Here is a 14,722-nt window from a genome sequence, read left to right on the forward strand (position 1 = left end):
AACCAACCCCATTATAAACATAAACCAAAAACATAACATTGAACATCTGAAGTGTCCTGGGTAGTAGAACCCAGGGTGGGTGGAAGAGGTCAGCAGTCCCTGTCCCGCCCCGGCTCACCATCCTTATAGACTAGTGGAAGGCATGAACCATGGGCCATTGATTGTTGTTAGTAGACGACTGCCAGTTGGAGCGACCCTGCTCCCACTACGCCGGATCACTGTTATCGCCAAGGGAAACCAGCACCGCCTGATGTTCTTTTATAACTGTCTCTGGGTCAGAGCGAAGATGAGCACGGCCTGCTGTCTGCCATCTGCAAGATGTTTGGTCTCTGCCAGTCTTGGCGGGCGATGAGGAGTCCTGAAGGGCATTGGTAGGAAGTTCAGTAGTTGGTGGGCCTTCCTCAAGGAACGCATCTGATGTATCTTCCCACCCTGGCAGAAGATTAATCTAAAGGGATTTCCCCATGAGTAGGGGATTTCGCTAGAGCGGATGTGCGTTGTAATTGGCTGGAATGTGCTCTCCTTTTTTGAAGTGTAGAGGCAGCAAGGTCCTGGAATAGGAGAGGATGGTGACCCTGGAACTGAAATAGTTGAGTCTCTGGCCTTTTTGAAAATGCGCTCTTTTAACTGGAAGTCATGTACACACGTAATGGTATATGCTGGGGGTGCCAGGGCGGAACTCTTGGGGCCGACACAGTGAGTAACGGTCCAGCTTGATCTCTTGGTCTGGAGGGGCCTCCAGGATTGCTCTGAAGAGATTCTCAATGAAAGAAGAAATGTTTTGGCCCTCCGCGCTGCTTGGAATCCCCCTAATGCATACGTTGTTGCGCCTCGAGCGATTCTCGACGTCTTCATCGTGCGCCTGCATGTTTAGGTGTTTGTCCCTGAGCTAGATCACCACTTGCTGTAATTGTTTATTTTCCTAGTCTCTACTTGTTGTGGGCCTCCAGAGTGTCTACCCTGTCTCAAAGTGAGTATATATCCTATCTCACCTCTCTTGAGTTCCTGGGCCAACTCTTTCTTCATAGATTAATTCATCCATCAATTAGGCAAACGGCGTTATAATGAAAGAGAGCGTGAGCAGGGCTTCGGTATCATCGGAGGCGGTAGATGTGTCCTCCATGGGAGCCACCGGGGCCTCTGCACGAGAGCTGGAGGACTTGAGTAGTTCTTTGACCGAGCGGTCTTTCTTTCCCTTGCTGACTGCTATGTAGTAGCGACGGCCGGTGTGTTGTAGCAGGAGGATATTGAGCTTCCAGTAGTTGGCTAAATTGGAGTCCAAAAGGTTTGGCGGTCTCCACTCTCTGTGGGCCTAGCCAAGGCACCCAGTTTCGAGGGGATCACCTACAGTGCCCAAAGGAAGCGGCTATACTTGCATGTCATGTGTAGTTTTCTCCAGTTAGGCTGTGATCAGCCCCCTGGTTGTTTTGCTGGCCCGTTTCATCTCCAGAGTTCCCCGAGACCCCTTCGAAAGCGAGCAGGGAGGGCCCCGTCCTGGTCAGACTCGTGGGGAATAGGCAGTCAAAGCACCAGTCATCGCACCCCGAGGAGGGGTAACCCCTTTTCTTGATCAATTTCAACTGCAGTCTTTTGTCCCACATGTCCCAGAGACCGGCCAGGGCGGGAGGAGTGTATATGGAGGTCCTAGGCAACCCCGCCAGAAAATCCCAGACCTCACTAGGTCATGTAAGAAGGGCTTGCTCGAGGGCTCTGTGGCATCGTTCATTTGCTGCTAACTGCTGAGTAGGTCGGGTGGTGCAGGCACTCGGCTGCCGGCCCCCCAAGGCTCTGCCCTGCCGTGAACAGCGTAGGCTGATGGCCTCTTGCTACGTGATGCGATCAACTTTCTTTTCCCGGCTCATTTTACCTCTGTCGGTATCAGGGGGCCCTCCTCCAGGTCCCCCTGTGTCACAGTGGCTTTGGCGTCACGGCTCTCGGAGAGCACCCAGCCCCAGGTCTGACACAGGCCAGCTGCAATAATCTGCTAATCGCACGTCCCTTTTCTGCTGCGGTAGGGTCAAATTGCTCTCTGAGCAACCAGCGCAACGGGAAGGCACGTCCTACTCGTTCACCATCTTGGCCACGTTCCCCCACCCCCACCCCCACCCCCTCTCCCCCGGGGTCTCTCTTGAAGATATTTACTGGATGCAATTTATAAAGTAACTCGTGCATCCACCTATAAGGCTCTCAGTTGCTGTTTTCCTTTGAACCTCCCTGATCATAATAAGAGAAAGGAGCACCTGATATCAATGTAACTCCATTGTTGGGCGGTTTCTGTATTCTCCCAGTCTACCAGGTATCGCAAGGTGACGGCCTGATAGTAAGACAAGATGAGCAGAATCGGCAATTATCCCTATTGGACAGAATACTAAAGTGTCACTCTTGCTATACTTGAGATTGTTCCTGTCTAGATGTTTCAACACAATGCCTGACACTGCCTTAGGGATTACTTGAAACAAGTATACGATTTTGGGTAAGATGTTAATTTTTACTATGGCAACTCTGCCCAACCAGAAAAAATATTTTGTGTGGCAAGATTGTAAATCTAGTTTTGCCTGTCAGTAAATGAGCAAAATTAAGGTTCACCTTATGGGAGATGGTGTGACCCAGCCGGATACCCAGATATTTCACAGTCTGGGCATTCTAGTCTTTAAGTATTAGATTGTTTAAGTTCTGTGATTGCTACAGTAGTGGGTTAAAAAAGTAGTTCCTCGATTGTGGGGGGTGAGGAGGGACAGAGAGGCCACTGTGCCTTCTAAAGAAACCGTGATATTATCTGAAAACATCATAAGTTTGTAAGTGTGTGTGCCTAACATACACCCTTTTAATTATTGAAAGGCATTAGCCTGATGTTCCAAAGAAAGCTAAAAAATGAGTGGCAATAACGGGCAATCCTGCCTGGTGCCCCTGCCTATTGCCAACAGTCATGATCTAACCCCTTTGACTCTGGTGAAGGCTCATGGCGAGCCATAACTCACCTGAGCTGAGGTGCACAAACGCTGTCCAAAAATTACTTTGCACAGAACCTGTGCCGTGAAAGTCCAGTTTACTCTGTCGAGTGCTTTACCATTGTCCAGCAGGAGGGTGAAATCTATGATGTGGACGAGTTTTTTAATGTTATCCCGTCATTGGCATTAGTTATAACCTGATTGGTCCAGAGCTATAATTTCAGGCATGAGCGGGTTTAAACGAGAGCCTACTACAGTTGTAAAGATTTCTTTATCAAAGGTGTCACACCACCCATCTTTCTAAAACTGTTAAAGTATACCCAAGATCTGGGCCAACCTATGACAGAACATCCTATAATAAAAATAGTTGTGTTCTGTCCGGTCCTGGTGCCTTTCCTAGTTTAGGTTTGGTGATCTCTAAGATAACTTCATCAGTAGTTATTAGTCCTCTAGCATGTCTGTCTGTTCCCTTCATCAAAGTCATCTTAAGGTTAATGCGTAAATAGGAATCTACGAGAGGCTGGCGCCTTGTCTATAGTATATAAGGTTTGGTAGAATTGTTTAAAAATGTTTGCTATAAGGAAGCTATGGTATATGTTTTGCTGGCTATCTGCAGAACCACTCTATGGTATGCTGGGGGCTATCGTGCAAGGGAATCTCAGCACACAAGGGCTTCAGACTAGAGACATACATGAGTCTTTTTAGGTCTCGCGTCAGCGAAAGACCTATTGCTGCCTAGTTAGCTCTGAAGGGACCACAGACCGGGGCACGAGCGCCGATTGCATCTCGTGGACGCGCATGCCCAGCCCCGCCTCCCGAGCCGTGCACATCTCAGGTAGTCAGCCATGCCTCTCAGTCGCGCGCACACCAGCTGCCCATACACGCACCAGCCACCGCCAGCCATGCACACACGCACCAGCTACCCACACCCGCACCAGCCGCCCCAGCCCGCACACACGCACCAGCTGCCCACACACTCACTAGCCGCCCCCAGCCCTGCACACACGCACCAGCTGCCCACACACGCACCAGCCGCCCCCAGCCCCACACACACGCACCAGCTGCCCACACACGCACCAGCCGCCCCCAGCCGCCCACACACGCACCAGCCGCCCACACACGCACCAGCCGCCCACACACGCACCAGCCGCCCACACACGCACCAGCCGCCCTGGCCGCACACACACGCACCACCAAGTCCCACTCACCGGGTATCATCTCCTCCGCCTCCATTGACCTGCCTCACCACTTTTCTGCCGCCACCGCCGGGCTCCCCCTCCGTCATGGGAGCCCCACGTCACCACTTCCATCTCGGCGAGTCACTTCGTGCACGAGCTTATGGCGGAAGTCCCGCCCCACAGCAAGCATGACGCTGCCGGACTTCCGGATTTTGCGCCAGATCGTGCCGGTGGCTTGCCAGGAACTCAAGCGATTTCCAGGTACTTGTTTGGGGGGGTTATGGCTGATCGGGCACCAGTTTACAATGGGGTGAAACCACATCTCACATTCTGTTTTACTGACACATTAGACAACGTGCTTATTGGAAATTGTGAGGAAATCGAGTTTCCTATAATGTTTACTGTTTTCATTCTGGAGCACGAGAGAGAGGTGAAGGTGTATACGCCTAAATGTAACCTTTTCCTCATGCAGCACTTTGGACTGTCATTTAACCACTTTCTTAACACTCGCAATGTTGATAGATTGGCCAGCTAAAGACAGGTAAGATGAAACGGCTTATCCCAGGTCATATAACGTAGTCCAGAGGGAAAGCAAGAATATCATTACAGTCCTTTTTCAATTTGGATGACTTAACTGCTGCACCACGGCCAACATTATGAAAACAGTGGAAGGATACCGGAAGCGAGACCCAGCATTCAGCGTTGAACGTGTCCCCTGCCGAATATGAAATTATACAAAGTGCTTCTCTGGCGAGAAACCACACATTGATGCTCTGTCTGAAGGATTCTGCAGAGAGAGATAAGCACTAGAGCTCCTTTTACCATTCGAGAGGCTGCCATAGGGTGGAAACAGGGTAGATGTGGTTGTAGGTGACAAATGAACACGCAAACAAACCGGAGACCCTCTCCTACAGTGGCAACAAAATACATGGTACGGTTACAGGTAACTGGGTGGCTCCTCTCTATGTAGGCAGAATGCATAGTACACTTAAAGGGGGTAGTGGCCTGTACAACATTCCTCCTATGAATTCCTGCTTTAATGTAATCTTATTGTGATACTGGTTCTTTTCCTCTTTAATGTCATCATTATTAGCTGAATTTTGCACCTAACTATTGCTACAGTTCGAAGGATGTTCAGTTATCTCTATACAAGCACTTTCTTCTCTCTTTTTCAAGATATATCCCCTGTCGATTTTATGGCTGTGGTTTTATCTGTTACAAAATTGAACTTTCACGATATGCTGCTCCATTTTTTTTTTAACCCTCTAAAAAGTGAGTGATTCGTCTCTTGTAATTTATGCGAATAATATTCTACGGTAAAGGTCTCTATTTGCGCAACGTAAAATTTTATTTTATCATGCTATTGTCTTGTAACCTTTTAAGTGGACCTCTTTTCGAGTTCCATACCTTAATAAAAAATGTATTGAATTGCTATGACAGCAGCAGGGGTGATGCAAATGATACAGGAGGCTCTGTGGGCGATGTGCCTGTTCTCACCCAGTAGGGTGAATATATTTGTCATAGGGGCAGGGCTTTAAGTGGGCCGGGTCGTGCTGGTGCTGAGCACCAGCAGTTGTAAAATGCAGGTGAGGAGACGGGTCCCTATCTGGCTCCCTATTTTTGCCCTCGCCCTCAGGGTGAAAACAAATCTTACCTCTGGACCAGTACCACCCTTCACTGCCTTTGCTTTGAGGTAACTTCAAAGGGACTAGTTTTACTTCTTTCACAGTCTCATTTCAGAATGGAAGCATTTTCAATACTATATTCAACGAAGCCATAGTTGGTGCTAATTTTATTTTATGCGACCAACAACCGTTGGCAAAGCCAATAGTCCTGGCTTGTTGTATGTGTAATGCTACTTGTTTTATCTGGATATCTGGATGCAGTGATAGAACCAGCAAAATACCAGAGGGCCAGCTTACTATGCTAAGCACACATTTTTAGCCTAGGTGTTTTAAAGCCACGCCCTCGGCCAAGCCCCTTTGGGAGACAAACACGTTTTTTCATCCCACTTATAGCCCTGCATAGGGGCTATATGTTTTCTGTTAGTTTTTATTACATGTTCGAATCATGCAGCCATGGTAGTAATAAAGGATTCAATACATTCATTACAAAACAAGGAAATTTGAAAATATCACCACGTTTGGCTTTCGTTGTGTAATGAGTAAAACACACCTATGTTTATTGAAAGACATTTTTTTTTTATTTCAAATCATTTTATTGAAGATTGAAAAACGAAAGCAAAGACAATACAGTAAATCTTCCAATACAAAGATTAATACAATAGTTATAATAAATGACGCATACTAAAAACCAAGGAAGAGAGAAAGAAAAGAAAGAAGAGTAAGGATATGAAATAAGAAGTAAGAAATAAGAAATAAGGACAATTGTACCAGTGCATCAATGACAATCGGTCAGCGGGAGCATGAGTCGTATTAAAGGCTACAGTAGAATATACAATAAAATACACAGTAATACATACATACGTTGAAGCATATGGATTCATACAGAGTCAATGGAGCATATGTGAATAATCAACATATATAAGGTTGTATCATGGAGGTTCAAAGTGAGAAGATGATTCATCCAGTGAGGACCACAGCTTTTTGTTAGAGGGCTTCCATGTAGCTGATTGTAGCGCCGGATTGTCTGCCCCTCTTAAGAAGGAGAGCCATTCTAGCCAGATTTTAAAGTTGACCTCAGCAAAATTCTTCCATTTACAAAGTATGACCTTGCACGCCAGCGTCAACATAATATCTAACAATTGTCGGTCATGTATGTCAGGCAATTGCATGTCTAATGGACCTAAAATGACGTATAAGAATTCCTGGGCAGGTGTAATTCCAAATATCTGGTGAATATAAGCGAAAACTTTCCCCCAAAATGTTTTTAGTAGGGAACAATCAAAAAGCATATGCGCTAGATCCCCAGGTGCTGCCTGGCAATTCCTGCAATCGGGCGTATCTTTTAGATGGCATTTGAACAACTTCTGAGGGGTCTAGAACGCTCTGTTCAGCAACATGTACTTTGTTTGACAGAGGATCGGGGAGACCTTATTTGATAGTGCAGTGCTGTGTATCACCTCCCAGTCTATCGTTATTCCTGTCGAATTAGGTTCCGATTCCCACTTGCCTTCCTTTAGTTTATGGGGTTTCCTGGGCAAGGGAAGGAGCAATTTATAGACTCTGGAGACGAAATGGTCAGCATGGTACAGTATCGGCAAACGCTTCATAAGCCAGGGTGAATCAGTAGTGAGGGTACGTTTAGAGATGACGGATTTCAATTTCAGGAATTGATAAAATTCTATGGGTGGTAAGACTTTGCAGTGTCGAGAAAGGGATGGGCAGAGCATCTTCGTAGAGGTCTTTCACCATATGTATACCACTTCTAGCCCACAAGTCCCAATATAGGGTTCTGCCATCTAACCGGAACATAGGGTTATGCCATAGAGATACGAGGATGGATTTCTTGATTACTGGGTTAGTTTTATGGGATTGGTCCAACCTGAGGAGGGCCCGCCTGGTATTCAGTAGGATATATTTGGAGTGAGGTAAATGCGCCAAATCCATGCTAAGGAGGGCCGGAAGGGGTGCATGCGCAATTATCAATTTCTCAATAGATATCCATACTGGGGTATAAGATGGAGAGTCAACTAGCCAAAGAGCCCCTTGTTTGCAAAGGAAAGCCGTCTGATAGTTCCTGAACGAGGGAAGACCCAGGCCGCCTTTCTCTTTTGCCAGCTGCAACTTTTTTAATGATATCCTGGCTTTTTTCCCTCGCCACAGGAACTCCCCAAACAGCCTATCCACTTTCTTGACGAATTCGTCTGTAAAAGTCATTGGGAGCATGCTGGCCAGGTAATTAACCAGAGGCGTGCACATCATTTTAAGTGTTTCAGCCCTACCCCACCAGGACAAAAACTTGGGTGACCAGCTATCCAATAATGTGGAAATCTTTTTTAAAGTTAGCTCCTCTTTCTCAAAATTCAGTCCCAGGTATTTAAAGGCTTTTGGCTGCCAAGTGAGACCAGATGCACCAAGTACTTCTTTATTCCTGATGTTATTTAAAAGCTAGACCTCTGTTTTGTCCTTATTCAGCTTGTACCCTGAAACCTTAGAATACTCATCAATCGTGGTCATTAATGCCGGAATAGCCTCGTCAGCCTTCTCCGTCATAATGAGCACATCATCTGCGTAAGCAGTAAATTTTACAGTACAGTCGTTAAACGACACCCCAGCGATGGCTGCGTTATTCCGTATATGATATAGGAAAGGTTCTATCGCCAGTAAAAACAAAGATGGAGACAATGGACATCCTTGTCTTGTTCCTTGTTTCAGGCAAAAGGATGAGGAAAAGGAGCCCCCTTCCCCAACCCTAGCCGTGGGTTCGGCATACAGGGCCATTACGAGTTTAGTGAATGTTGTACCTAAATTGAATTTGTGTAAGACCGCCTCAAGAAAGGCCCAATCTACCTTATCAAAGGCTTTCTCAGCGTCCAACGTGATTGCCACTGTGGGGGTATGCAGAAGTTTTGCTTTTTCTAATACATGGGCTAATACTCTGGTGTTATCTCTTGACAGTCTGTGTTTTAAGAAGCCCGCTTGAGATGGATGTATGAGGGTAGGGAGGACTCTTTGTAGCCGAGCTGATAGAATCATAGCCAGTAACTTACAATCTAGATTAATCAAGGAAATCGGCCTATAATTTTTTGGCAATGATGGATCTTTGCCATCCTTAGGGAGTACCGCGATAATCGCCTCCGCTAAAGTGCCTCTTACCTCACCTGTTTCTGTGATTTCCTTGAAAAGGTGTAAAAGAGGTTCTATCAGATCCGGTGCAAAACTTTTGTAAAATTTAGCCGTAAAGCCATCAGGGCCTGGTGCTTTTCCACATTTTAGACCTTTGATTGCCTTTTCTACCTCACTAGCCGAGATCGGTTCATTTAGGCTGTGTTGTTCCTCTGACGTTAATGTTGGCAAGTCACATTCTTGTAAATAATCCTGAACCTTACTCTCGTCAACCATTTCGTTTTTAGCATACAGGCCCTCATAAAAGTCTTTAAAAACCTCAGTTATTTCATGGGGGTCAGAGTGGCTCACTCCTGCAGAGTCTTTTATAACATTAATAGAATTTTTCTGAACTTTGAATTTTAGATAGGCGGCCAGGCTTTTGCCTGCTTTGTTAGATTCGCAAAGTTTAAATTTCCGCCTCCTGTCCAGCCATACTCCCGCTCTTTCACTCACCAACTTGTTGTACTCGTATTTACTATTAGTCATGGTGTTAAGTGTCTCCCGGTCCCTGGTCAATTGATGTCTATTTTCTAGGTCAGCTATCTTTCTTTCTAGTGTTTCTAATGTTGCGTTGTAATCTTTGTTCATTGCTGAACGTATCTTGATGCATACTCCCCTAAGTGTGCTTTTCAGGGCTTCCCAGCGAACGGGGTCTGAAGTGTCTCCTCTCATATTTATTTCTAGATACGACCGAATGGCAGTTTGAATGGCAACCCTATTCTGTTCTTTATTTAGTATTTCTTCATTGAGTCTCCATGATGTTTGTTTAGGGGAGGGTTTAATGTTACTAATGGAAAGGGAAATGCATGAGTGGTCTGATAGGACTCTTGGTTCTATGGATGTGTCTTCTATCCTTGGTACCCCATTTTGTGTGACGAAGATGTAATCAATGCGGGAGTACGAATCATGTGGGGAGGAGTAAAATGTGTAGTCCCTGTCAGTGGGATTTTGTAATCACCACGCGTCAACCAAATTAAAGCGCTGACACAATTTAATGAATGCATTATGTGATTTATTCGGCTTGAAAATGCACTTCGAGTCTCTGTCCAGGGCAGGGTCGAATGGGAGGTTAAAGTCTCCTCCAACCAGGTGAATTGCCGTGTCGGGTATGGTTGCCAGATGTTTCACCAGTTCCTGCCAGAAGTTGAGATCATTAGTGTTAGGTGCGTAAATATTCGTGACATAAAATTCTGTATTGTCCCAGGCGAGCTTAGCTGTAACCCAGCGTCCCTTCTCATCTGTCTCTGAGGACAATAACTCTACCTTGGATTTTTTTCGCTAACAGTATCAGTACCCCATTCTTTTTACCTAGAGCACTTGATCCCACAACCTCCGAATAGAACTTATTGCGCAGAGTGTAAAATTGTTTTGTGTCTAGCTTGGACTCCTGTAGCAGGACAATGTCACCTTTCTGCCTACGCACATAATCCAATATCTTCTGTTTTTTAATGGGTTGGTTCAAACCTTTTACATTCAATGACAAGATTTTTAAATTGTCTAGGAAAGCTGTTCCGAGTGGCGTGTAAGTGTAGGATGTACCATTTATGTTGTTACATACGTCATGAGTGCATCATGGACCCTAAGGAGTAGTGTGCCATGTGGCACATCATGAAGGGAACCCCCTTTCCTGATGAATATGGCACTAGATTGACATAAACCTTGAGCAGATGTATAGGCACAAAGACATGGTATGTGAGTGATCCAACTTGTCCAGACAAGAAATAAGGAGCTGATTAAAAAAGAGAATGAAAATGAAGATGAAAAAATCAAAAATGAAAATGAAAACCACAATGTACAACACACACCCCCCCCTGACCCCCCAAACCCCCCACCCCACCCACCCCTACTGCAATATGTAAGCATGGCGACGTGAGGAAAACCGCAGTAACCCTCCCGTCAGTACAAACATTGCATAAACATTGGAACAACAGTTTGAAATATTTAAAACCAGACACTAAAGCAATGAAATCCTCTAAATGGTCTTATTTTAACTATGAGACTACACTCTGGATACTGGTATATTCTATGAGATTCTAGCAGTGGAACATCAGATGGAAACAGTTTAGAGTACGATGGAGGCCTTTGTGAAGAATTGTGACACCATATGTAGTAATGTGTCAACGTTACGAAAATTTCACATATCTCAGAGACTAGTTGCACTCTGGATCAGAGAAATTAGATCGGCAATAACAGTTCGATAATAAGTAATCAGGGGCAGAAGAAATTGCCAACAGTAGAGCTAGGATAGTACATTGTAATATAACTCACAAAGCAACTCTCAGTGTCAGAAGGAGATCTCGAATGCAAGTTTATATAAGTAGAGATGATCAACTATATGCACTATCTCCCAGAATAGAACATTTGTATCATCTTCTAGGGCACCCTAATAGCCAGCAGATTCTATACAGTAACAGGAGCGATAGGCTAACAGTGAGAGGCGCCTTTATCAATAGTCCTAACCGAACCTTAGTAACGCCAGACTACTGCCGAGGCAATGTGTTAATGTCACACAATTTTACCTAAGTCAGAGACTAGATACAGATTAGATCAGAGAAATTAGTTCGGAAAAGATAGAACGATATTAAGGAATCAAGGGCAAAATGATTTGCCAAACGTTAACCAGAATAGTACGTTGTAATATACTATAACTCACGGAGCAACTCCCCGTTTCAGGAGGGGGTCTCGAATGTAGGACCCAACCTGATAGGTGCTAGGGTCACAAAATCTGTGAGACCCTATGAGTGGAGACGATCCGTCGTATACAGCTTCTTCCAGAAATGTTCGATTGTATCCTGAAGCCGAGGCCGTCACCTTGTCTGGGTTGTTGGTGTCCATGTCGCGTTCATCCATCTCCTCGAGCATGCGTTTGAGTTTCATGGGGTCCGTGAAAAAGTGAGGTGATCCACGTACCGTTACTCTATATTTCGCCGGACCCACAAAGCCAAATTGATAACCCCTCGACTTCAGTTGCGGTCGCAGGGCCAGGAAGGCCTTCCTTACTTCTACTGTTTCTTTACTATAATCTTGTGAAATGTAAATCTTTGCGTCTCTCCACAGGATGTGATTGTGCTTCCGAACAAAAGCCAGTATTTGCTCCACATGCTGGTATCGCAGCGGCTTACAGACGATGGGCCTGGGACCTTTTTGCGCTTTGGTGATTCTTCCAGGTACTCTGTGCGCTCTGTCAAACTCTAGGGGATTAACAAAGGTCAGGTTTGTGGCTTGGGCAAACCATGATTCCAAGAACTGAATGCACGACCCCTCTGAATCCTCGGACCCCTCCGGAACCCCAAAGATGCGTAGGTTCCCTCTTCTATTTCTATCTTCCAACTCGGCCAGTCTTCTAGTAGTTTGGTCGGAGGAAATGTGTAGGTGTTTCAGGGCCGCCGAAGTTTTGACCTCGATATCTTCCAAACGACTAATCCTGGATTCCGTTTCTGTCAGACGTGCATTAGTGTCTCTAATATCTTGACGGATTGCCATCACTTCCTCCTTGGTGGCCTTAGCCAGATCCTTCACTTCATCCAACCTGTTTAGGATCATATCAAGTGCCTCCGTAGTAACTTTCTTTGTCTTGTTTGGCGATCCCGGATTCGAGTGGTCTGATTTGAGTCTTTTCAGGGTGCCCTGATCTTTGGTATCCATCGTGATTATTTAGAGGCTCGAGTGGTGTCTCGAAAGCTCTCCCCGGTAAACGTATGGGGCAGACTGGACAATGTTCTTTATGATCAATGCAGGCGCAGTCGCGCTGATGCAGGTAGAAGAGTGAAGGTAGATCAGCAGTAGAATTTAGCCGACCAGCTCCCCGTGCACCTAACAATTATGGTGTGCCCCCAGGAGGGTCCCGAGGTGCAGGGTGTCACATATACTCATTTATGGTTTGCACGTGGCATCGTGGGAGGAGTCGCCATAGTCCGAGGACAAGCCTTTCATATACATGGCACGAATGCATTAAGCCCCCGCTGTCAGATCAGGAAAATGTACCCTTTTCTTTCTCAGAGACCATTAATTCGGCCAACCATGCTTTCCAGACGTTTTCAATGAGGAGATCAGCTTTGGTAAAAGTCATTACTTTCGTTTTTTCATAAATGTAAAATTGCGGCCGCCATCTTGGTAAAGGTCGCTGAAGCCCTGGTTCTCCACGAGGCCGGCCGGACTGTACTTACGCGTCCGTGCTCCAAGGTCGGGAACTCAATCCCCTTCTAGGCATCACCGCTTCATCGTGTTTCAAACACCCCACGCTGCTGCAGACTCCACCACCATGGCGGTGATCGCTCGGTGCCCCTCCTATGCTCCTCGTCCACGGAGCTGCAGAAGACGTCCGGATACCCGTTCGGTGTAGCTCCAGTTCTGGTGCGGTCCCAGCCACAAAAAGCAGCTCACCGCACTCCCATGGTATTCCGGTCTCCGAATCCGCGGTCAGATCACTGTTATAGACGGGCGAAAATGTTCCAATTTTAGATGAGAAAGCTCGTGGCGGGAGGAGAGACGCTCTAAACCGCCATCTTCCTCGGCGTCCAAGCCACGCCCCCATTGAAAGACATTTTTAATGTGTTTTGGTATGTGCTGCAAGTAGTATATAAGTCAAGAAGCATGTCTTCCCCTAAGCCCCGCCCCCTCGCCACATTTAAATGAGTACCTGCAACCCCCCCCCCCCCCCCCTTTTTAGGTCTCGCCTGTCAATGCGCATGCGCATTGAGCAGAGCAAGACTATAAGGGCTTAAACAGACTTTAACTAGACTGGCGATTTGATGCAGTGCATGTGCGCTTTTAGCTCAATGCGCAAGCACAATGAGTTAAAATGCGCGTGCACAGCATCAAATCGCCAGCCATCTGTTGCCCAGCTTGATGCCGCCAGCAGCTCTTCCCGCTCCACCCCCTGCTGCATCAAAGGCTTTCATGGTCGGCCGGCCGTGCTTTCAGTTTCACGGCCGGCCGGCCGTGTCTCCTTTTCTGTTGCCCAGCTTGTTTTCCTTTAGGGGTCAGTAATTATATAGATAGATGAGCGCTGCATACAGCTAAAGAATAGAAGGCTCATGAGGTGCTTTAATAGACTTTAAAAAATGTGAGCATAAGCACAGCCTATGAATTGTTTTATAGCCCAATCTCTGCTCAAACACTACCTCTTTAATCCCCATCTGCATCCACCACTCTCCCCCTCCCTGACAAGTATTTCCTTGCTGTTCCCATATCCCTCCTTCACATCGCACACCATTTGGCTTCGAGGCTGCCCTCATGTCTAATTTACCACCCTGTGTTTTTATTGCCTTTCTTTGTATTGCGATCCGAACACATTATGCTTCGTTTCATTTGCAACATGCACTGGCGAGCCATGGGCATGCTGCAGCTCCCGATTTATGTAACTGCTACTTTCAAGCTTCTGAACAGAAGCTGCTCGGTTGCAAGTTAAATGATAATTCAACCTCCTACACACACAAACCCACACACAACCCCTTCACTCACACACACACACACAACCCACACACACAACCCCCCACACAGACACACCACACCCCCACACAGACACCCCACACCCCCACACACACCCCACACAGACCTCCCCCACACACACACCCACACACAACCCCACACACACACAACCCCCCACACACACAATCTCACACACAACCCCCCACACACACAATCTCACACACAACCCCCCACACACACAATCCCACACACAACCCCCCACACACACAATCTCACACACAACCCCCCATACACACAACCCCACACACACAACCCCACACACACAACCCCACACACACACACACACAACCCCACACACGCAACCCCCCACACACAC

The 14,722-nt window shown here is 46.5% G+C and overlaps 1 protein-coding gene across 2 annotated transcripts in view; it reads left to right on the top strand.

The window, feature by feature from the left end:
* AP3B1 (adaptor related protein complex 3 subunit beta 1) overlaps positions 1–14,722 on the top strand; it is a 1,831,130-nt gene that overhangs the window by 413,183 nt on the left and 1,403,225 nt on the right. The gene's annotated exons all lie outside the window — the stretch shown is intronic.

Source organism: Lissotriton helveticus, chromosome 2_1, assembly GCF_964261635.1.
Source record: "Lissotriton helveticus chromosome 2_1, aLisHel1.1, whole genome shotgun sequence".
Lineage (NCBI taxonomy): Eukaryota > Metazoa > Chordata > Amphibia > Caudata > Salamandridae > Lissotriton > Lissotriton helveticus.